The sequence below is a fragment of the Pelecanus crispus genome, chromosome Z, assembly GCF_030463565.1.
Source record: "Pelecanus crispus isolate bPelCri1 chromosome Z, bPelCri1.pri, whole genome shotgun sequence".
In the NCBI taxonomy this organism is placed as follows: domain Eukaryota; kingdom Metazoa; phylum Chordata; class Aves; order Pelecaniformes; family Pelecanidae; genus Pelecanus; species Pelecanus crispus.
Genome location: NC_134676.1, coordinates 60,481,735 through 60,507,379, shown reverse-complemented (window position 1 = coordinate 60,507,379; position 25,645 = coordinate 60,481,735).

Below are 25,645 nucleotides of genomic sequence, written 5' to 3'. Positions count from 1 at the left end.
GATCAAAACTGACACTAATCCTAAGGACAGGGTTGTATGCAAAGTACAGGTAAATCAATTAATGTCAAACACTGCTGTAAATATAAATATCAACACCCACTTCCATATACCCAATGGTTAGACCACACCGAGAAAGCAAATATACCTAGAGGGAATTCACTTCCACACACTGGCTGATTGACTACAATACACAGTTGCCACGTGGCCAAAACTGTGAGTCAGTATCCCAGAGGGAGGGACCAAAAAAGATTATATCTACATAGTGTAGGTTTCCTACTTTCTTTAATGGGTGGAGAGGGAGCACTGAGTTTTAACCAAGCTTTGCAAAAAGGTTGATGCATTTTACATCAGCATCTAGTTTGGTAGAAAAGCACTGATAGTCTTGAAAGTAGTAGCTAGAACCAAGCCAAGCAAGAGTCCTAGTTAGCATCCTGGCCCTTAGCAGATGACTGTATTACTGGTCTCAACAAACACTACATTGTTGAGTCTTGTTCCACTCTGTTTCCTTTCTCCCTGGTCAAATGAATGCAATATTTCTAATATCACAGCCTTGACAAAGTAGCTTGCTTATTCTGTCATTCAGCAGCCACAGCATTTTTCTCATAGATGGGAGCAAGAGATTTGCACACTCTTAACCAGGGAAAATATAGCTTTTTACCATTAGCCTATCTAACCCAAATGAATAAAATTTAATTGTTCTGCTATTAAAGTTCCTGTTCAGGAGGAGTGATTTCTTCAGGTGTGTTAGAAATCTGAAGAAAAAATGTTCCAAATGCACAAAGGTTTTCCTTTCAATCTTCACCACATTAACTAGACTCCAGTGATGGTGGGTGTTATCTGGGACATGTCTTTCCCTATCACTTCTTTTTTAACTGCCTCCATTTTCTTGTTCAATGTGTTGTGGCTTTTTTATTTATTTTGGATATATACTAATTTGTTCATACATTGCTTTACACAATGCAATATTGTATATCATTTTTCATACATAGAATAATAAAATGTGTCTTCCTTTTCCTATTGACATGCTCACACATTGCTTTTTAATATGCTTTGTACAATTATTAAAATTACATTATTATTATGTACTCTTTAATATCTATTTAAGGAACAAAGACTTCCATAGTTCACTGAATATATCCACTTTCAGAAGAACCGATCTGAAAGTGATTAAAAAAGACCAGTCTCTCAAAGATGAGTTATTAGAAGAAACACTATTTCAAAGTATAAGTAATTCTGAAAACATATAAAAATTCTAGCACTGGAAAAGGCACTGGTTACTAATTGTAACTAATCCTGTTAAATTTTTAATTTTTTTCATTATGTTAGCTGACAAAATAGTCCCTAAGAGGTTTGACTCAATGGACAAGCACAGTATTAGTACCCTGTCATGTGCATTCAGGTAATTCTGATAATACCAGCTAAGTTACTTCCAACTTGTACCAGCCTCAGTGAGAGTAAAACAGGCTTTTATATAAAATTTATCAAAACTAAAAGACAAACAAAATAACCCTCCACTAATGGAGTTATTAACGAGTGCGTACATGAAGAGGAATTCCAAACAAAATTGTAATCAATATATTAACAGTTTGCTGAAAGAACAAAAGGCCACTGAGAAATCCACCTGAACTCCAATGTATTCTACCAAAATGCCTAGTCTCATCTCAGTTTTCTGAAGTTACATAAAGCTACATCATTTAATTTCTAGAGTCCTGTGTCAGCTTTTCCAGACAGATGTCACATCCTTCTCAATTTTGGAGATTTAAATGATTTTTTCTATATCTAAATTAATTCTATACAGATAGCTTTGAACCAAATTAATCTTCAGTACTTTGTTACTGAATAATCACTGTTACTAAAAAGAGAAGATATATCTTCTTGCTAGAAACTAAAAGAACAATCAATGGAGGTTTTCATAAATGAATTTTTATAGAGAGAGCTGCCTAATCCCTAGTATTTCACTTTTCAAACCATGTCAGATCTCAACTACAGCAACGGCTTTTCCAAGGACTTCTTACATAGGACAACCAATTTTGGAAATGAATGGTAATAACAAATTTGTGTAAAACCGCACAAACAGATGATGTATGCAAGAGCTGGAAGCCAATCTTCATAATAATCACTACAAAATAATTGCTTACAGTGGAGAAATTCTTCCTAGGTACCATCTAGCTCTCTAGAAGGAATAAGCTGGTTTTATAAAGTCATATTTACAATTAGTAATAAAACATAATGCTTAATACATCAATCCAAAAAGCTAAAATCTCCAGCTGTGGTCTTTTCAATAGATGTGAAAAAGCTATTCAACAGTATCAAATGGCATAATCTGTTTCATTTATTAGAAAGAATTGGGCTCAATCCTAACTTTATGCACAGAGTAGAGATTTCTCATTGGGTAAAAACTTTCTTACTATGTAGTGCTATTTTCATTTACAGCAGTATTTAAATGATCAGTAATAACAACAGTTACAATTGCCCCTAATTTTCTTATGTTTTGTCTTTCAAAATGACACCGATTTTCTGGATACTACTGAGGTACTTTGCCACCATTACTGTGTAATCCACTACTAACACACAAGCACGTGCAGGGTTTTGTCAAATTTTAATAGTTTGATAATAACCAGATAGATGCTGCTTGTGGAGGAGATTTGATCTATGTACTTGAAAGAAAATATATTTTGGCAAATCTTCCTTGACATCCCAGGCAGCCTTGGTAAGCGGTGTTATTGTATAGAAGAAACTCTCATTTACAACTCTGTGTAATCCCAATGGGAAGCCACCTACATAAAGAAGGTGCATTCTCTTTAAATTCTTAACCTTGTTAATCAAATTCCATTGACATACTTATGTTGAATTTAACATGAGGCATTCAGTTCAGTAATTAAAAGAAAATAATGAAATTATTAATGTGGCACCAAACTAAAAAAAATTGTGGTCACTGACAAAGGTTCACTAAAAGGTCAGGAACATAAGTACTGTTGTCCTCTATCCTTCCAGTTGCAAGCAATCATGAGGAAAGAAACAGGAAGATCCAGCAGACCAGTACCTGGCTCTGTGACTGGTGTCACCAGCAGAATTTTGGGATGTTTGATCATAGGTTGGTCTACATAACACCAGGCCTGCTAGTAACAAATGGGGTACACTTGCCTCAAAGTGGGAAAATTATCTTTGCACAGGAATTAACAGGGTTCATTCAAAGAGCTTTAAACTGGATTTGAGGGGGGCAGGAAAGGAATAAAACCAGCCTTGCTAGAGATAAGCCTCCCTTCCTGGGGGAGTAACACCAATGCTTGAGGGATGGTGTGCTAGCAAGGTCCTCTACAATGTTCTGAGTACACTGGAGCACATTTCAAATGTCATTAAAATAATGCACGCAGCATGAGGAATAAGCAAGAGGAGCTAGAAGCTTTGGCCCTATCCCACAGCTACACCACCACTGGCATAAGCAAAAGCTGGTGAGATGAGTCCTGTGACTGGTGTGCTGTGATGGATGGTTATAGGCTCTTCATGAGGGATAGGCAGGGCAGGTGAAGCGGCATGGTGGCACTGTATGTAAGGGAGGGGTTGGATTGTATGATGCTCACAGTTGGCTACGACATGACTGAAAGCCTCTGGGTAAGGATGAAGGGGAAAACAAATAAAGCAGATATAGTTGTGGGAGGCTGCTATTTACCACTCAACCAGGTGATGACATCAATGAATTATTTATTCTACAAGGAATTAAGGGGTGTCTCTAGATCAAATGCCTTTGTCCTACAGCACCACGGCAAGCTGTAGGCAATCCAGGATATTCCTAGAATGCATAGAGGATAACTTCCTAAGACAGGTAATAGACACCCCTACCCGAGAGGATGCAATACTGGACTTGATGGTCACCAATGCAAGTGAGTTCATTGGTGATGATGACTGGAGGCAGCCTGGGCTGCAGTGATCATGCACTGCTGGAGTTCACACTCCTGAGGGACATAGGTAAAAGTGAGGAGTACAGTCAGGACCCTAAATTTTAGAAAAGCAATCTTCCAGCTCTTCAGGGAGTTAGTCAGAAGGACCCCATGGGAAATGGTCCTCAGGGACAGGGGAATGGAACAGAGCTGGCAGATCTTTAAGGACAGGACACTTTCCATAGATCACAAGAGCGCTCAGTCCTCAAGTGTAAGAAATCAGGCAAGGAAGGGAAGAGACCAGCATGGCTGAGTCAAGACCTGCTGGTCAAACTAAGAAGCAAGAGGGAACTGCACAGGCAGTGGAAGCAGGAACAGGTGTCCTGGGAAGAGTACAGGGAAGCTGCCCGGTTGTGTAGGGAGGGGGTCAGGAAGGCCAAGGCACAGCTGGAGCTGAATTTGGCAAGGGACGTAAAGAATAACAAGAAGGGCTTCTACAGGTATATCAACCAGAAAAAGGAAGGTTAAAGAAAGTGTACCCTCACCTGGATGAACAAGAAAGGCAAACTTGTATCAATGGATGAGGAGAAGGCTGAGGTACTCAACAACTTCTTTGCCTCGGTCTTCACCAGCAACCTCTCTCCTCACCCCTCCCAAATCAATGGACTGCAAGGTGGGGACCAGGGGAGTAAAGCCCCTCCCACTGTAAGGGAAGATCAGGTTTGAGACCACCTGAGGAGCCTCAATGTACACAAGTCTACGGGACCTGAGGGTCCTGTACTCTGCACTCCAGAGTCCTGAGGGAATTGGCTGATGTAGTTGCCAAGCCACTCTCCATGATATTTGAAAAGTCATGGCAGTCAGGTGAAGTCCCTGGTGACTGGAAGAAGGGGAATGTTGTGCCCATTTTTAAAAAGGCAAGAAAGGAGGACCCTGGGAACTACCAGCCTGTCAGCCTCACCTCTGTGCCTGGGAAGATCATGGAGCAGATCCTCCTAGAAGCTATGCTCAAGCACATGGAAGACAGGGAGGTGATTTGAGACAGCCAGCACAGCTTCACCAAGGGCAAGTCCTGCCTGACTAACCTCATGGCTTTCTATGAAGGTGTAACTGCATCAGTGGGCAAGGGAAAAGCAATGGATGTTATTTATTTGGACTTCTGTAAAGCCTTTGACACAGTCCCCCACATCATCCTTCTTTCTAAATTGGGGAGATATGGATCTGATGGGTGGACTGTTTGGTGGCTAAGGAATGGCTAGATGGTCACACCCAGAGGGTCATGGTCAATGGCTTGATGTCCAAATGGAGACCGGTGACAAGTGGAGTCCCTCAGGGGTCCATACTGGGACTGGTGTTGTTTAACATCTTCATCAGTGACATAGACAATGGGCTTGAGTGCACCCTCAGCAAGTTTGCAGATGACACCAAGCTGAGTGGTGTGGTTGACATACCACAAGGTCAAGATGTCATTGAGAGGGACCTGGACAAGCTGGAGAGGTGGGCCTGTGTGAACCTCATGAGGTTCAACAAGGGCAAGTGCAAGGTCCTGCACCTGGGACGGGGCAACCCCCAATATCAATACAGGCTGGGGTATGAAGGGATTGAGAGCAGCCCTGCAGAGAAGGACTTGGGGGTACTGGTAGGTGAAAAGCTGGACGTGAGCTGGCAATATGGCCTTGCAGCCCAGAAAGCCAACTGTGTCCTGGGCTGCATCAAAAGAAGTGTGGCCAGCAGGTCAAGGGATGTGATTCTGCCTCTCTACTCTGCTCCAGACCTCCCCTGGAGTACTGCATCGAGCTCTGGAGCCCTCAGCACAAGAAGGACATGGATCTGTTGGAGCAGGTCCAGAAGAACGGCACAAAAATGATCCGAGGGCTGGAGCACCTCTCCTATGAGGCCAGGCTGAGAGAGTTGGGGTTGTTCAACCTGGAGAAGAGAAGGCTGTGAGAAGACCTTATTGCAGCCTTTCAGTACTTAAAGGGGGCCTATTGGAAAGATGGGGATAATCTTTTTAGCAAGGCCTGTTGTGATAGGACAAGGAGTAATGGTTTTAAATTAAAAGGGAGGATAGATTTAGAGTGGATATAAGGAAGAAATTTTTTACAATGAGGGTGGTGAAGCACTGGAACAGGTTTCCCAGAGAGGTAGTGGAGGCCCCATCCCTGGAAACATTCAAGGTCAGGTTGGATGGGGCCCTGAGCAATCTGCTCTAGTTGAAGCTGTCCCTGCCCATGGCAGGGAGGTTGGACTAGGTGACCTTTAAATGTCTTTTTCAACCCAAACTATTCTATGAATCTACGATCCTATGATCCTATGATCCTGTGAAATGGGGTTATATCAGGCTAGTGGCCAGTCACCAGTGGGGTTCCCCAGGGCTCAATTTTAGGGCCAGTGCTCTCTAATGCTTTTATAAATGATCTGGACACAGGAATCAAATGTACATTAAGTAAGTCTGTTGATGAAACTAAACTAGGAGGAGCTGTGGACTCCCTTGAGAGTAGAGAGGCCTTACAAAGAGATCTGGATAGACTAGCAAGCTGGGAATTCACCAACTGTATGAAATTTAACTAGAGCAAGTGCTAGATTCTCCACCTGGGATGGGGTAATCCTGGTTATACATACAAATTGGTGGAAAAGAGGCTGGAGAGCAGTCCCATGGAAAGAGATCTGGGGGTTTGGTTTGATGGCAAGTTGAATATGAGTCAACATTGTGCCCTGCAGCCAAAAGGGCCAACCATGTCCTGGGGTGCATCAAGCACAACATAAGTAGCTGGTCGAGGGAGGTGATTGTCCCTATCCACACTGCACTGGTGTGGTCCCACATCAAGTACTGTATGCAGTTTGGGGTACCTCAATATAAAGACATCAAACTATTGGAGTGTGTCCAGAGGAGGGAGACCAAGATGCTAAACGGCCTTCAAGGGAGCAAGACTTAGGAGTGGCTGAGGTCACTTGGTTTGTTCAGCTTGGAGGAGAGAAGGCTGAGGGGTGACCTCATCACAGTCTACAACTTCCTCAAGGAGGGCAGCGGAGGGGGAGGTGCTGATCTCCTCTCTCTGGTGACCAGTGATGGGACACAAGGAAATAGAGTGAAGTTGCATCAGGTGAAGTTCAGGTTGGACATTAAGAAAATGTTCTTCACTGAGAGGATGGTCAGTCACTGGAACAGGCTCCCCAGGGAAGTGGTCATGGCACCAAGCCTGTCAGAGTTCAAGGAGCATCTGGACAATGCTCTTAGTCATATGGTTTATTTTTAGGTAGTCCTGTGAGGATCAGGGAGTTGAACTCCATGGTCTTCACAGGTCCCTTCCAACCTGAGATATTACATGATTCTATGATGCTATGTACTTTGACAAGCATAAAAAAGTCCAAATAGAGAGACTTTTGCAGCACAATATTCATAACATTAAAGTTAATGTGAATTATACTGCCAATGCCATGAGAACAGTGCTGAAAGGCCATCTTATAATAGTCATGAATAGTTCATTAACTGATGATAGGTAAATCTTCAGAAAGATTTTACCTTGTGTTCATAAAAATTCATGTCTCATAATGAGGGGTTATGAACATCTATAAATTTTCCTTGAAAAATAGCATGGCTTATGAAAATTTAATCATCTATTCTTCTAAATGTTTTATTTGAATACAGGGTTCAGTTCTGGTCACTTCAAGGTAAAAAAATAATAAAGCATAACAGAAATAGAAAGAGCTCAAAGCAGAAAATGACAATAGTGGAAACTTCCTATAAGAAAGGATCTTAAAAAGATTGTGATAGCTTATGTAGGGAATGAGAAGAAGCAGTAAGAGAAGAAGGAATATAGGCAAAGTGTAGAAATAGCAAATATAGATGTCAGCATACCTGAGATCCAAAGAACAAAATTAAATTAATGTGGTTCTTCTTAATCAATGGAAGGAAATATGGTTGGTGCACTACAGTTAGCAATAATACAGTATTATCAAGAAAACAGTGTTTCCCAAAGAACTCTTTTAGATCAACAGTAGAATATGTAATCACACTTGTGTTTCATAACACAAAATGCTGCTTCCTTAGTATATAATGCGATCCAGATCACCATGAAATTTTATCTCCTTTCCATTTTTCACCTTAAAATATTGAGTACTTGGATATTTTATAGGAGTTACTAGATTTCACTGAGATGTAATCAAGAAACTTGTGTGTATTGGCAGTGATTGAATTTAGCTTAATCCGATATGGCACATCTGATCTACATGACTGAAAAAATCTCCAGAATGTCAATGGATATAACACTATTAAAACAACTACAAAACAAATGCCTCTAAGGGCAAGATACTGCCACTGTTCAGCACATTAATGTAAAAACAAGTAGGAAAAGCAGAAGAATTTGTTAGGAAAAGCAAAGCATTATTCTGCAGAAGAGCTACACTTGTACTAATAACAATAAAAGAGTCATGATGTATTAATTACTACTACTTTTCTTCAAGAAATAGATGTTTCTTGAGAAGGAGTTGAACTAAGGGTTCATCACAGAGCAGCTCTAGAGTGCAGGTGTCCTCGACAGACTCCAAGTTTAGGTGCATATAGATAGCATAAAATGCAAAGGGCTGTGTGAGATTGATGAAATCAAGGTAGAACAATAAATACTCATACCAGCCATAGTAAGTCATTCCTGTGAAGTAATAAAGCAAAACCAAAGCACAGAATAAGACAATTAGCTTATATTTACACAGTTACTTAAAAAATTCAATTATAAGTTCCCATAAATAAGGGGACTTTTATGACAGTTAACATCTTAATGTATAAGGTAAAGTCATTACTTTAATCTCTGTTCAGATCTGCTGTCATCAAAGGTAAGCACAGCATCAAAATTCTGTCACGTATCAAAATGTTACCCCTAAGCTTTATTTCCAGGAAGGCTTTGAAAGTGGCAAAGGGAAGTAGCAAAAAATGGTCATGAATAGCTATAAATATAGAATGGTGCTTCATAAACACAAGTACCTAATATGTGACAGCTCCATAACTTGAACACTGTGTTGTGCTTGTTTTGTGTAGACAGGGAGTAGTAGAGCTATTTTGCCTAAACAAAGAGAGAAATGAAATCTTAGCAAAAATAAGAATTCCAGAGAATAATTCTTATTAAATTCTTATTAAAGTTACTTCTGCCTTTCACTTCCTTTAAAGCATAGATTATGCTTCATATGTTGGACACATATGTAGTCCTTTTTTTCCCAGTAAAATACATTGAATTCAAGAGTTCCATTACTAAGTGTCATTAAAAAAAAGATTCCCTAGATTACTCCATTTAATAACATTGAACTATAATTATAAATTATTATTAGAATCCAGTGAAATGGAAAATTTAATAGTTTTGGAGACTTAGTAACTTACTAATTTTCAGAAAGTTCTGTATTCCTATTCATATCCCCCTGTGGTTATCTTCCACCACTGATTATTTTTAAACAACATAGGACAAGGTAGCAGTTGCATCAGTTTAGTAAAAGTCCTTCAGTAATCATCATAAAACTGGAGGGAAATCATAATTATTCATTAACAATTTATGTATGAACAAAATACACATTTTTTGGTTTATTTTGGAAAAAAATAGCGTAACCAGGTAATACTTTTTTTAGAAATGGTGCATATCCCATTTCTTGTCACAGTTTTCTCACCAAATACTCAGGTCTTTTGGACAGAATAATGTTTCTGAAAGACTTCCATAAGAAAGTCCCTCAATTTTCTGTGGGAGCTAAACCTTGTCAGAAGAATAGTACCACGACCTCTCACCAGGAGTCATACATTCTTGGTCCTTCTGATTTATTCTTTGTTTCTAGCCCACCATTTGGAGCATGTCCAGAAAAGATTAAATTTCTGTAAGCTGACTCAAGACATGGACCTGAGCCCCTGCAGTGGTATGACCACAGGGTAGGCCAGTGAGAAAGCCACTGTAGCCCCTTGCGGGCTTGGGGGGCTGAAGCTATGTGGAGAGAGATGCTCAGGCCCTAGGAAAGGGCCATCTGATGCCATCTAGCTTTGTGTCTGGGGCAATTAACCCTGAAGAAAGTCTTAAATTTTCAGTTGCAGAGCTAAGCTGTAACTCAGTGGGGATCTCTGAATCAGGAGGTGCCAGTGTGCCCATTGCCCTCCTGTGCCACCTGAAAGGTCAGAAGCTGTGCCATCCACCCATCTCTCTGAGCCGTGGTGGGGTGCAAGAGTGAGAACCAACTCCTTACTGTGGACTGAACACAGTACCACATTCAGATGAGGAACGGTTCTTTAAATTTATGCTAACTCTGACTTTTCTTACAGGTTCTGCACTAACACTACAGTTGTTTTTGAAGGTTCAGATGTCATAAAAAAGCTTTGGTAAAACTTGGAGGTAAAGGTGCTTAATCAGGAGGTTTCTTCCCCTCATATTCTTAAAATCTATTTTTTCATTATCACACACAACACACTGGCTTGAAAAAGTGAAGAAGAACAAAATTTTTAAAATTATTGTGTTCTTAGCAGAAAAAGCTATGAATAGCCCGGGGAATTAAATAAATATATGGGGTAGCCTGGAGCAAACAGATAATCTTTATCTGTTGTGGGATGCATATGATTAATAACAAAAAGTTAGGGATATGAGTGATTGTCTTGTGCCATTTTCATTTCTATATAAACCTAATCTGAAGTCTGCATTTCTGCCAGTGCAAATTTCTCATTTTGCTTTTCCAATCTGTTTGTATGTTTGTAAACATGGGGCACCAATATCCTGATAATTAGGCTTCAGTTAACAGGTCATTCATCTTAATCCAGGAAAGTAGGGCTCTGCAGCATTTCTTCCCAAGATAGCAACATGCTTTCCTTTCTCAGACTAAATATAACAGTGGAAATCTTAACAATTTCCACAGGTTAACTGACAGAAGAGGGGAAGAAGTTGAGATGATCTGGCTTATAAAATGAGATGGTTCATAAACGAAAAGCTTTATAAAAATGTTAATTTTTCAGAACTTACAAAATAGTAATTTTTTTTTGTTTTACTTTTTCAAGTAAGTTTTAGTTTACTAGAATAAAAAAGGAAAGACTGTCTCATGAACAAACTCTTCATAGGTCTTCCAAAAGGTCTTTTAAATAATTTATTCATTGTAAAAATTCCTGTCATAAACAGTTATGATTTCAGTGAATTGCCACTGTAATGACATATCATTTTCAGATATTCTTTAATCAGTTCTGGATTTAAGGTCACTATATTTTCTGAAGTAAATTGAAATATTCTTTTTCTCAACATCTCTCTCTTTGGATCTCTTTGTCAACTATTTTGTGATCTAAATCTAGTTTATTCAGTTGTGGCTCATGCTCAGAAATATAAACATGTTATTTGCTTGTGTAGGCAGATGGGGTTTTGTGCTTGTTTGTTTATTTGCAAATATAAGTTCTAAAAATAAATATGGTAAATTTCTGCCTAAAGTACTGTACTCTCCTTGCTTTCAGGAACGTCCTTCTTTCTTTCCCAAAATATAAGGGGAGAGATTTTGCTGAACTGGAAGTGTGATATTTGTTTTTCATTTTGTCTCATTATTTTTCATTTTATTTCTTGCTAATTTACAATGAAAACTGAAATTAATGTAGTTCTTCCATGTAGCCTATAACTGTGCTTGAAAAAGTAAGTAGGGAAACTCAGACTATTAATTCCAAGCTACAGATTATGAGACCTTCTGATCTAATTTTCTTCAAATTGCTAATACTCTTCAAAGGTTGCTTTGATTTGCAAGTGGGTCCTAAAGACATACTTAAAATCCTTCAGGTTACTTATGAAAGTGTTGGGCTCTTTTTTAATTTAAGTGATATGTTTTAGTACTTTAATTTCTCTGACATGAGTCAAGTTGATTAATAACAACTGATAACAACAAATGCAAAACAAAATGTGTAGTACTTCCAGGAAATGAAATTCAAGCTAACATATATGTGAAATTTCTCAACATAAGACAAAATCTTCATTAACAGTTTTTTCAAATAGGCTGTCAGTAATTTTACCCACAGTAATTCACAGTAAAATTACTGTCAGCAATTTTATTCACAGAGTTTTCTTGTCTTTTTAAATTATTTCTGTTATTTCACTTTAGTTAGAATTTATTTGTTCTCCAATCAAGTGTAGCCTGCCTTGATCTACCAATGGGAATGTCTTATACAACAGATATTTAGAACTGTGTTTTCACATTCCAGCTTTATTCCCACCATCTCATCTGCTCCTTTTTTCGCTTCTCTGTGTCTCATTAGTTTGCCCAGTTCTGTGCATACCACATTAATTCCAGCTCTGGTTTTCTTATTTCCTTGTAAATCCCACCCAAAATCTATAATTCAGACATGGTAATGATTCACTCACCAAATTTTTTACTGTTAATTTTAGGAACATTTAGTGTTTTTTGTTTTGTTTTGTTTTCCCTACAGCAATTATAGTTACAATTACTGCAACACTATATGGAAACAATCATCCTTTACAGCTGCCGTTACATTGTTACTATGAAAACAATATTTTTGTGTCAGTTCTAGTGGTCTTATTCCATGAATGAGGATACTTAGGACCCATTGCAGCTCCAGATATGTGGATGTCTCTATACCCTGTTAACAACAGCAGACCAAAACCTGATGGCTCATGTTAAAAATCGATGTGATATCAATCTTCTGTAAAGTTTCTGGAATTGAATAGCACAACCTGAGAAGTTAAACTAGAGTTTGGCAGCACTCTTCTCAGAAAACTGCTTGGCCCTGTAAATCACAGACAGCTGTTTTTCTTTAACCTCCATGGAAATATGAATTAATAAAAATCTGCCTTTTCCATGAATTTTTGTATCAAAATGAGTATACAGAATATACAGAATATTTGCCTTTAACAAGGAGACAACACAATTGTTGTTGGCCAGTAATCTAAACCTCTGCTATTTAAGTTAAAGAGAAGAAGACACAATGAGGAAGAGGTTTCTTATTATTCATTGATCATACAACAGTAAAGGATGTGATCTCCCTAGGAGTAATAATAATGATTGCAGTTGCTGGTATGATAAAGTCTGGAGAAAATATTCTACAATAATTAAGGTTGATAAATATCTTTTAATTTTGTAAAAAACACCACTGCATATTTGTGCCAATTTAAATCCTTATGAAAAGCCAAATACTTTATGCCTGTCATGGGAAAACATTACTTTTTCCTTTCTAAGTATTTTGTTATAAACGTTCCCATGTTTCAATGAAATTATCCATGCCTATGTGCACATCTCTATCACATTATAAATCAGTGATCTGTCATGCAAGGGGGTAAAAAAAGAAAAGAGAAAACTGTGGGTTTTTTTATCTCCATGTATTGTTTGGCTGGCTCAGATATTTTGTGTGTTGCTTGTTTATGTAAAGAGAAAACTGTTCCCAGCAATGTATAACAAATATTCATCAGTCCACCTGCATTTCCATTCTGTCTATTAAAATGGCCACTGCAAAAAGCTTTAGAGAAAAAATCTCCAAAAACAATATGCTAGAGGGAAGGATGCCATCCAGAGGGACGTTGACAGGCTTGAGGAGTGGGCCCATGTGAACTTCATGAAGTTCAACAAGGCCAAGTGCAAAGTCCCACAGCTGGGTTGGGGTAACACCCAGTATCAATACAGGTTGGGGGAAGAATGGATTGAGAGCACCCCTGTGGCAAAGGACTTGGGGATTTTGGTGGATGAAAATTGGACGTGAGCCAGCAATGTGTGCTGGCAGCCCAGAAAGCCAACTGTATCCTGGGCTGCATCAAAAGAAGCATGGCCAACAGGTTGACGGAGGTGATTTTCCCCCTCTACTCAGCACTGGTGAGACCCCACCTGGAGTACTGTGTTCAGCTGTGGGGTCCCCAGTAAAAGAAAGATATGAACTGGTTAAACTGGGTCTAGAGAAGGGCCACAAACACGACCCAAGGACTGGAACGGCTCTATTAAGAAAGGCTGAGTGAGTTGAGGTTGTTCTGTCTGGAGAAGGCTCCTGGTAGACCTTATTAAAGACATTCAAAATATAAAAGGGGCTTATAGGAAAGATAGAGAAAGACTTTTTACCAAGGCCTGTAGTGGCATGACAAGGGGCAATGGTTTTAAACAAAACGAGTGTCAATTTAGATTGAATATAAGGAAGCCAGCAAAGCGAAGGGCTCCAGAGCGGAGGTTCACAACGGGGGACCCTTCCTAAAGCGGCAAATCAGTGGCAAAAGTGCCAAGGCAAAGGAGCAGAGAGAGAGAGGGTACTGCACACCGCCTCCACAGAGTGGCAAAGAGCAAGCTCCTGACAAGAAGCAGTTCTGACTTAGCGTGGGCGGGGACAAGAGTGATGGTGGTAGTTTAAAAACCCCTCACATACAAGAGCAGCCCTCATGGAGTGCAAGCGACCAGGAGCGCGGTGAACAGGACGGTCACACAGGGTGTGGCGTGTCAGAAGGCAGTTTGTGCGGCAGTTCACGCAGGCAGGGCGTGCAGGGAAGGCGAAGTCTCTCTCCTGGCTCTAAAGGGAAACTCCCAGGAGAGGACCTAGCAGCTATAGTTTCCACTTGCCTGAAAGCTGTCACCAGAAGGAATGCAGCTACCCAGACACAACTCCCCGACAAACATGCAGCCATCCAGGTCTCTGACTGCAGGGAGTGCCTGAGCCTGTCACTTATACCAGAGGGCAGCACAGACAACAGCTGTCTTCAGTGTGACCTGGTGAATGATCTGCTCAGCATCGTGGCAGAGCTGAAGGAGGAAGTGGAAAGGCTAAGTAGATTAGGGAATGCTAGAGGGAGATAGATTGGTGGAGCAACGCCCTACCATCCCTGGGGCCAAAGCAGCAGATGGAGGCCCCACAAGGAGCAGAGGATCTCCTACCCTCTTGCCAGCAAGCAGAAGGAGGGGACCTAAAAGATGGTGGGGAATGGAAACAGGTCCCTGCCCGCAGTGGCAGGCAAATCCCCTCCTGGCCTCCCTCACCTTCCCAGTTGCCCTTACACAACAGATATGGGGCTCTGGAAGTTGAGGGCCAGGCAAGTGGGGAGGTAGGTGAAGGTGAAGGTCCAGCCAGAGGGTTGCCAAAGGCAAATCAGTCAGCCCCATGCATTACGACTGCCCCTGTTAAGAAAAAAAAAAAGGGGTAATTGTTGTAGGTGATTCCCTCCTGTGGGGAAAAGAGGGCCCAATATGCTGTGCAGATCCACCCCACAGGGAAGTCTGCTGTCTCCCTGGGGCCTGGGTTAGAGACATTACTAAGAAACTCCCTGATCTGGTACAGCCCTCTGATTACTACCCGCTATTGGTTATACAGGTTGGCAATGATGACGTTGCAGAGAGAAGTCCAAAAGTGGTCAAAAGGGACTTCAGGGCACTGGGATGATTGGTTGAAGGATCGGGAGCACAGGTAGTGTTTTCCTCTATGCTGTCAGTGGCAGGAAAGAATGCTGAAAGGAACAGGAAAGCCCAGCTGATTAACAAGTGGCTCAGAGGCTGGTGACATCGGTGGAATTTTGGGTTTTTTGATCATAGGGAGGTTTACATGGCACCAGGCCTGCTGGCAGCAGATGGAGATCTGCTATCTCCAAGGAGGAGAAGGATTCTTACCCATGCGTTGGCAGTACTCACTGAGAGGGCTTTAAACTAGGTTCAAAGGGGGAAGGGGATATAACCAGTCTCTCTAGAGAGGAGCCCAAGTGTGGCACGGCAATGTTGGTGGTGAAATTGATAGCCCACCTCAAGTGCATCTACACCAATGCACGCAGCATGGGCAACAAACAGGAGGAGCTGGAAGCCCTTGTGCAGCAGGATACCTATGACTTAGTCACCATCACAGAAACATGGTGGGATGACTCTCATGGCTGGAGTGCTGCACTGGATGGCTATAAGCTGTTCAGAAGGGATAAGCAAGGAAGGAGAGGTGGTGGGGTGTCTCTGTATGTTAGGGAGTGTTTTGATTGTATAGAGCTCAATGATTTTGATGATAAGGTCAAGTACTTACGGGTAAGGATGAGGGGGAAGGCCAACAAAGCAGAACGTCCTGCTGGGAGTCTGTTATAGACCACCCAACCAGGACAAAGAGATAGATGAAGCATTCTATAAGAAGCTGGCAGAACTCTCGCAATCACTAGCCCTTGTTCTCGTGGGGGACTTCAACTTGCTCGGCATCTGCTGGAAATACAACACAGCAGAGGGGAAACAGTCTCAGAGGTTCCTGGAGTGTGTGGAAGATGACTTCCTGATGCAGCTGGTGAGTGAGCCTACCAGGGGAGGTGCCTCACCTGACCTGCTGTTTACAAACAGAGAAGGACGCGTGGGAGATGTTGTGGTCGGAGGCTGTCTTGGGCTTAGGAACCATGATATGATAGTTTTCAATTCTTGGCGAAGTACGGAGGAGGGGCAGCAAAACTGTTACCATGGACTTCCGGAGGGCAGACTTTGGTTTGTTCAGGACACTGCTTGGGAAAGTCCCTTGGGAGGCAGTCCTGGAGGGCAAAGGGGTCCAGGAAGGCTGAGCCTTCTTCAAGAAGGAAGTGTTAAGGGCGCAGGAGTGGGCTGTCCACACTTGCCGTAAGGCAAACCAGCAGGGAAGATGACCAGCCTGGCTGAACAGGGAGCTTTTGCTGGGACTCAGGGAAAAAAGGAGAGTTTACCACCTTTGGAAGAGGGGGCAGGCAACTCAGGAAGAGTACAGGGATCTCATTAGGTCATTCAGAGAGGAAATTAGGAAGGTAAAAGCCCAGCTAGAACTCAGTCTGGCCACTGTTGTAAGAGATGATAAAAAATGTTTCCAGAAATACATTAACAACAAAAAGAGAGCCAAGGAGAATCTCCATCCTTTGCTGGATGTGGGGGGGAACATTTTCACCAAGGATGAGGAAAAGGCTGAGGTACTTAATGCCTTCTTTACTTCTGTCTTTAATAGCCAGACCAGTTATGCCCAGGGTACTCAGCCCCCTGAGCTGCAAGACAGGGACAGGGAGCAGAATGGAGCTCCCATAATCCAGGAGGAAGTAGTTAATGACCTGCTATGCCACCTGGATGCTCACAAGTCTATGGGGCCGGATGGGATCCACCCAAGAGTACTGAGGGAGCAGGCAGAGGACCTTGCCAAGCCACTTTCCATCATCTATCAGCAGTCCTGGTTAACAGGGGAGGACCCTGGTGACTGGAGGCTTGACAATGTGACACCCATCTTCAAGAAGGCCTGGAAGGAGGACCCAGGGAACTACAGGCCTGTCAGCCTGACCTCAGTGCTGGGGAAGATTATGGAGTGGTCCATCTTGAGTGCTCTCAACAGGCATGTGCAGGCCAACGAGGGGATCGGGCGCAGCCAACATAGGTTCGTGAAAGGAACGACCTGCTTGACCAACCTGATCTCCTTCTATGACCAGGTGACCTGCCTGGCGGATGATGGAAAGGCTGTGGATGTCATCTACCTGGACTTCAGTAAAGCCTTTGACACTGTCTGCCATAAAATTCTCCTTAGGAAGTTGTCTGTTCATGGCTTGGACAGGCATTGTCTTTGCTGGGTAAAAACCTGGCTGGGTGGCCGAGCCCAGAGAGTTCTGGTGAATGGAGTTAAGACCAGTTGGCGACCGGTCACAAACGGTGTTCCCCAGGTAGGGCCAGTCTTCCTTAATATCTTTATCAATGATCTGGATGAGGGGATTGAGTGCGCCCTCAGTAAGTTTGCAGATGACACCACACTGGGTGGGAGTGTCGATCTGCTTGAGGGTAGGATGGCCCTGCAGAGGGACCTGGACAGGCTGGACCGATGGGCTGAGGCCAACTGTATGAGGTTCAACAAGGCCAAGTGCCAGGTCCTGCACTTCGGTCACAACAACCCCATGCAATGCTACAGGCTTGGGGAAGAGAGGCTGGAAAGCTGCCTGGCCGAAAAGGACCTGGGAGAGTTGGCTGACAGCTGGCTGAACATGAGCCAGCAGTGTGCCCAGGTGGCCAAGAAGGCCAAGAGTATCCTGGCTTGTATCAGGAATAGGGTGGCCAGCAGGAGCAGGGAGGTGATTGTGCCCCTGTACTCGGCACTGGTGAGGCCGCACCTGGAATACTGAGTCCAGTTTTGGGACCCTCAGTACAAGAAGGACATTGAGGTGCTGGAGTGTGTCCAGAGAAAGGCAATGAAGCTGGTGAAGGGTCTGGAGTACAGGTGTTATGAGGAGCAGCTGATAGAACTGGGGTTGTTTAGCCTAGAGAAGAGGAGGCTGAGGGGAGACCTTATCGCTCTCTACAACTACCTGAAAGGAGGTTGTAGTGAGGTGGGTGTTGGTCTCTTCTCCCAAGTAGTTAGCAATAAGACGAGAGGAAATGGGCTTAAGCTGTGCCAGGGGAGGTTTAGATTGGATATGAGGAAAAATTTGTTCATGGAAAGAGTAGTCAAGCATTGGAACAGGCTACCCAGAGTGGTGGTGGAGTCAATCCCTGGAGGTGTTCAAAAAAACGGGTAGACGTGACAATTTGGGACACAGTTTACTAGGCATGGTCATGTTTGGTTGATGATTGGACTGATGATCTGAAGGTCTCTTCCAGCCTAAATGATTCTATGATTTTATGACACTATGAGGATCATGAAACACTAGAAGAAGTTGGCCAGAGAAGCTGTGGATACCCATCACTGGTGGTGCTCAAGGTCAGGTTGGATGGGGCTTTGGGAGACCTGATCTAGTGAAATATGTCTCTGTCCATGGCAGGAGAGTAGGACTAGATGACCTTTGAAGGTCCCTTCCAACCCAAACCATTCTATGATTCTATATTATGCTTTGAAGCATACTTTTTCCTGCCACCAAGAAGTAAATACCCATTTCCTCCACTATTATTCTGGATATATGAAATTACTGAGAATATTGCTGCCACAGCACTGTTTCTACTATCAGTAACAAATGAAGACCCTCTACTATCTATTTGGTTAGATAAGTCCATATACACATACACATACAAACTATTTTCCATCACAGTATACTGCTGTGCCAGTGCTTTTCATCTTTTATATTTTGTTAAAATATAAGTAAAAATAGGTAAAGCTACATATACATAAATTATATATAAATATATCTAGGTAATTTGATAATTTTTATATTTTGGTAATACATATGTAAAAATTGATAAATTTCAGTGTTTATTTTGAGGGAACTACTATAGTATTTAACAAAACAGATTACTAAATGCTGTAGGTTATTTAACTGCAGAAAAAGGGCTGTCTTTCAGAAAAAAAAAAATTAATCAGAGCTTCTCTGAGGTAAAGATGTTTGGGTTTACTATTTTTCCTAGCTCTTTGTCTGTTGTTACATTTGTATTGCATATGTTAAGAGAAAAATCTCTGTGTAATTCATCTTCCTTTCATGAAGCTACTTTAGGGTTACCTATATTTAGAGTTTCTAAAGAACATTTAAACATATGCATTAATTAAGGCTTAGTCTCTTCAACAAGCCATTTAAGTATGTGCTTTAATCACACTCTTCAACAAAACTCATGCATAATGTTAAAATTGGAATAAAGCTAGATCAAGAAGAAAATATAGAAACTGGTCTGTTAGGTGCAACAAAGCCTACTTTTAGAGTCTTGGTATTAGAAAATAACTTCTAATCCTCTGAGAGAATCTGTAACCCTGGGTCATCTGGGCACTAGGAAAATTAGGCATCTCAAAATAGGGTTAAACCAGGAACAAAAAAATCTCAGACAATACTAGACTTAAACATCAGCTAAAGCTAGCCAATAAGAAATGTCTCTGAAACTTTGTTCCCTTCAGGAGTTTAGAGTCTTTGTTCATAACTCCTGGGTATCCTACCTTTTCAGCATCTAGGGCCAGGAAGTTTTACTTTGGTGTAGGGAGAGAATAATTCTTAGAAAGAACTATGCACCTTTTTGCCTTAAAAATTACAAAGCTTCCTGCTTTTCCCTTGTCTCCTTCGTTATAGTACTATACTCTACTGTACTATAGTATATTATAGATCTATGCAATTGCCTCCTCTGCCTCAGGTAGCTTAAATCCTCATTGTATGCCTCCTTATGTACCCTACCCACCAAACTGTATTTGGGGCACTTTGAGGTAAAATACATAATTTCCAAGTTTAATACATAAAAGGTGGTGCTATATTTTGTGTGCAACCTGACTTTTCCAGTGCTCCTTAGGAGTTTCCAGAACAAGGACTCTCTTCCTCGAATAGATATAGAGTTACTGTACCAAGTACCCAGACACCAAACAAGATGAAAAATTAGCAGGGCACTAAAGCGCTCAGAGGGGTAGCTGTGAGCAGAACTCTGACTGCCTTGGGTGCACTGAGGTTGGATGCCTTTGATTTAGGCAGAAGATGAAAGGAGAAGTCTAAATAACAGTTGTGGCTTTGGGCAACCCTATTTTGTCTAAGTCCTGCTTTACTCACTCATTGCAACAGAGCTAGATTACATGCTAGAGCACCTTACATCTCAAACATACATATCGTATGGTAAGTGGATATGGGAATTATTCCAGAATCTTCCTTCAACAGTGATTATACTCTCTGAGTCTATAGTGACATATTCACTGGTGCAGCACATTCCACAGAAAAATGTTTAAAACTGTCCTCCAGTTTAGCAAAGAGATTAGGTAATTACCTCTAAAGATTAAATACCTGGTATTTACTCCTAAAACAAAGTGGTAGTGGCTAGATATTGTTCTTTGTGACCAGAACATTATTACTGAAAGAAAACAACCAAAGATAAACAGTTAAATATGTGTTTGGTTTTGTCTCTTTTTTTTTTTCCTACAAGTCTTCTTGGGCTTAGTATAACCTACAGAAAAGCAAATTGTCCTATAAGCATCATTATCATGTACTAAGTCCCCAACTGACAGAACAGGGTTAAAGTTGGTCAGAAAAAAATAAAAAGCAGCAAAACCAAAACTTTAAATGAATGACTGCTTAGGCAGGATTTAGCTAACGTCCGTTCAGCTGGCCCACTTTAACAGTCATGTAATCCTTAACATAACAGCACTTCTGAATGAGGTGTGAGTTAGTACTCAGTACATACGTTCAATTAAGAGTCACAAGCAGTGTTTTTATTCTCATATATGCTTGAAAAATTCATGTAGGAGGGCAATCATATGTTTTTATGCAACTGTTGTTGCATAAAGACGTATTCTGTCTCTGTGTCTTTCTTGAAGGTTCACTCTTCCATAATCTGTTTCTGTGCACGCACAAGCATAATTATTAACTTGAGTCACATTTTTCTGAGTGCTCTATACCATAAGAGTTTTAGAACTCTTTTTTCACCTTTAACGTTTTGAAGTGCTAAACAACTCATCACTAACATGTAAGTCCCTACATCTTTGTTCAAATACATATAAATTTTCAGTGGTGCTTAATAAGGATTCCTTGGATGAGTAAAAAGTTCAAGATAGAGATTTCAGAGATTTGTTTCTTTGTCAAGGCACTATCAAGGAATTTTCTCCTTAAAGTAGACAGTAGCAGTTACAATTGAAGGTTCAGGGGATAATAGAGAGCCATGTGGAGGCTGTTGAGAGCAGTTCCTGCTGAACATTGCAAAACCGAAGTCTGGCATCTATCTCTCATTAATTTCCATTCTGAAAAAAAAAAAAATTGTAGCTTCCAAAGTTGTTTAGGCCTTGCAGCATCTAAATATATTCAAGTAGTAAATTCAGATGGCATAACCAAATTATTTAGGAGGCAAGTGCAAGGATATTCAATCATAAACCCAAAGGGTAATTCTCAGAAACGAGACTTGGTAAGCTTGTTCTTATGTCAGTGGTTTTCTTTACATGTGTGGTGATGGTTGGGTAAGAACTGTTTGAAGATGAAAAATCTGGCCTGACAGATGCCCAGATGAATATCTTCTAAACATAACTCCTGGAGCACTAAAGAATACCAATGCACTTCTAGGTAATTTTTTGTACAATCTAGGCAAGAAGTATTTGATCAGTCCTTTGCTTCTTTGCTTGTTTGTTTGTTTTCAATTTTAAAGTTGCTTTTTACATTTTCTTCTATCATTCACCAACAAATATGTAAGATTAGAAGTTTCTTGTGTGCTTCTGCACTGCTTAGCACAGCTTGAGCTCTTGGGTAATTTGAATACTAAATGAAATAAAACTAATTCATATTAAGACTAATGTTAATAATATTGTGAATGGACTGCTGGATTTGTGTGGTCCTGTCCTGATCCTGAAATATTCTCAGAGATGCTAAACTCACAAGAATCCTGCTGTCTTTTATTCCTAACTGTTATAATCCAACTTTAAATACAAAACTTGAATAGTTTAGAGGATTTTCATATTTTTCTGGTAATTTATCAGCTCAAAGGTCTTTAAGGAGCTATAGGGTTTTTTTCACTGAAAATGTATCATTATTTGCATTGGGAATCCAGTTATCTGACACTTTTAATGGAGCATACAGAAATTAAGATTGGACTGATGATCTTAGAGATCTTTTCCAACCTTAATGATTCCTAGTTTTACTTTCATTAAAAAATAATCCAGCCACCAAGCCAGGAAATGTGAACCTAATTATTACTCTTCCCTTAACTGGTTTAGGTGGTGGACTTGGTAGTGTCCAAATATGTAAAAGTACAGTACGTAAAAGTTTTGATTGGGCAGGGCCAGCTCAACTGGCAGATCCCCTGGTGTTGACTAACCAGGTGGCCTTCACTGAATGTATATGCCAATGTTTAAATGTCCCACCACCCATTGCTCTCAGGGTAGTCTCAGTCCATTCTATCGTTATATTTTCCAGGAGGCTGGTGCATGAAAGGCATGTGATATACCTGCTCAATGCCGTGCTCTTTGGCCCAGGTGTCTATGAGGTTGTTTCGGAAATGAGTCCCATTGTCTGACTTCATTCTTTCTGGGGTGCCATGTCATCACAGGACCTGCTTTTCAAGGCCCAAGATAGTGTCCCGGGCAGTGGCATGGGGCACAGGATATGTTTCCAGCCATCCGGTGGTTGTTTCCACCATGGTGAGGACATAACACTTGCCTTGGCAGGTTTGTGAAAGTGTGATATAATCAACCTGCCAGGCCCCCCAGTATTTATATTTCAGCCATCGCCCTCTGTACCAGAGAGGCTTGAACTTCTTGGCTTCTTGATTGCAGGGCATATTTCACATTCAAGAATAACATGTGCAATACCGTCCATAGTTAAGTCCACCCCTCGATCACGAGCCCATCTATGTGTTGCATCTCTTCCTTGATGACCTGAGGTGTCATGGGCCCACTGGGCTATAAATAATTCACCCTTATGTTTGCAGTCCAGATCCACCTGAGACACTTCAATCTTAGCAGCCTGATCCACCTTCTGGTTGTTTTGATGTTCTTCAGTGGCCTGACTCATCCATATGTGAGCATCTACGTGACATACTTTTACAACCAGGTTCTCTGCTTGGGCAGCAATATCTTGCCGCAATGTGGCAGCCCTGATGGGTTTGCCTCTGTGCTGCCAGTTGCTCTGCTTCCATTGCTGCAGCCACCCCCACAAGGCATTTGCCACCATCCATGAGTCAGTATAGAGATAAAGTATTGGCCACTTTTCTTGTTCTAAAGCCAGCTGGATGGCTTTCACATCTGCAAACGGACTCGACTCCCCTTCTTCTTCAGCAGTTTCTGAGACTTGTCATATAGGACTCCCTACAGCAGGTTTCCACCTCCAATGCTTTTTCCACAAGATGACAGGACCCATCAGTAAACAGGGCATATTGGTTTTCATTTTCTGGCAATTTATTATAGAGTGGGGCCTCCTCAGCACGTATCACCTCCTCCTCTGGTGATATTCTAAAATTTTTGCCTTCTGGCCAGCCCATGATCACTTCCAAGATTCCTTGGTGACTTGGGTTTCCTGTTCGAGACCATTATGTGATTAGTGCAACCTACTTACTCTAGCCCTTTTACTCTGTCTGGGGAACTGCTCACTTGAAACTGGAGCTGCAATTTTCCTGGGAGAACCACCTTTTGTAATAGCTTTTCCTTGCAACTCACGCACCCATGCCTCTAGGGTCAAGGTAGATTTTCCATCCCACTTCCTCATGTCCTCTCCATGGTTCCACAGATAAAACCACAGGGTGGACCATGGTGTGTATCCTCTATATCATCTCTCTTGAGCAGAAGAACATTGACTTCTAATGGCTGAGATACTGGTTCGTACAGGTGGGGAGTAGTTGCTGAGTTGCTGGAACTCTTGGGACAGTTTTTCAGACAGTTTTTCCACAGCCAAGACACAGGCCCATAGGCAGGAACAGATACTTTCTTCGTATTCCCGGAGTCGGCTAGCCACTTCATCCACCTTTGGTGCCTCTTCATTTTTCCAGGCCAGTATTGCCAATGAGTTGATATACGATGCTGGTGCACTCTGTATCACCTTCTGCCACATGGGTCATGTGCACCTGATTTCATCCAGATCTTTGTGTAACTGCTTGTTTTTCAGGTCACTATAAATCACCTCCAGCATGGCTAATTCTCTCAGGTGTTAGATACCTCTCTCCATTGTGGTCCACTTGCCTGAGTGTCATATAATATCTTCCTTGAAAGGGATATCTCTCCTTCACACCTGACACAAGCCGCCTCCGGAGGCTGAGGGTTTGTGCCCCTTTTCCAATTACTTTGTCAATGCCCCCTTCCCTGGAAAGGGATCCCAGCTGCTTGGCTTCCCTACCCTCCAATTCCAGGCTACTGGCCCAGTTATCCCAGCATCGAAGCAGCCAGGTGATGATGTGCTCGCCTGGATGATGACTGAAATATTTTCACATACCTCTCAGCTCGCTCAGGAATAGGGATTGGGTGGTTGCCATCTCATTTATATGTTCTGCCTCTTCCTCCTCCTGTTGCCACGATGGCCCTGGTTCATCTTCATTCCTTACTAAAAGAGCTGATTTTCTCATGCATTTTTTCTTTTGTATAGAGGCAACTGATACTGGCATGAGTTCGTTCTCTGGTTTAGCCACGGTGCCTGTCACCGGGGTTGGAGTGGCTGCTGTGCGTGTGGTGGGGGTTGGAGTAGCTGCAGTGCCTGTGGCAGGGGTTGGAGTAGCTGCAGTGCCTGTCATTTTGTCATCAGATCCAGAGACCTTCTCTTTCCCTTGAGGGAACTGAATAGTTTTGACCATGGCTCAATAGGCATGGACCAGCCCCCAGCATGTTGCAATGATTTATGTCTCTCTGGAGTTGCCAGTTACAACATATTTTTTCCAAATACTTTACTAGTTCTTCAGGATTCTGCACTTGTTCAGGGGTGAAATTCCAAAAAACTGGAGGTACCACTAGGTACTTGCCCATACTATCCCACATACCCTGCCACTCATAACTCTCCAGGCTTGTGGCAGATCTCTGGATGATATTCTTAAATTTCTTACTAACCTTCATCAAAACTGAAATAATACTCCCAAGAAGTATCAACAGAAGTATCTTAACTGCCCAGAGATGTTCAAGATGCTGAAAAGTTATTGTAATGAAGGAGGAAACATCATACAAGAAGGTAGCAAAGGTACTAGTCTGTATTTCCTCCAGAAAAAAACTCAGAGGAAGAACTATAATCGCTAATTGTCTCCATGAGGTGGTACCCAACGCACAGTAATGACTTCAGTATAAAACCCAAATACCAAAGAATGCTCAAGGTCAGGGTTTTAATAACAAATCTCCCAAGCAAAACATCATTAATCACTGCAGAGCATAGCACTGCACAAACCAACACCAAGTTTTAACACGTATAGCAAAAATAAGAGCATAGTGCAGACCAGATGAACTAGTATTGTGACTGGCAAACTGTTAACAGATTCTTTTATACACTCTGGTTAATCTGTTATTATCTCAA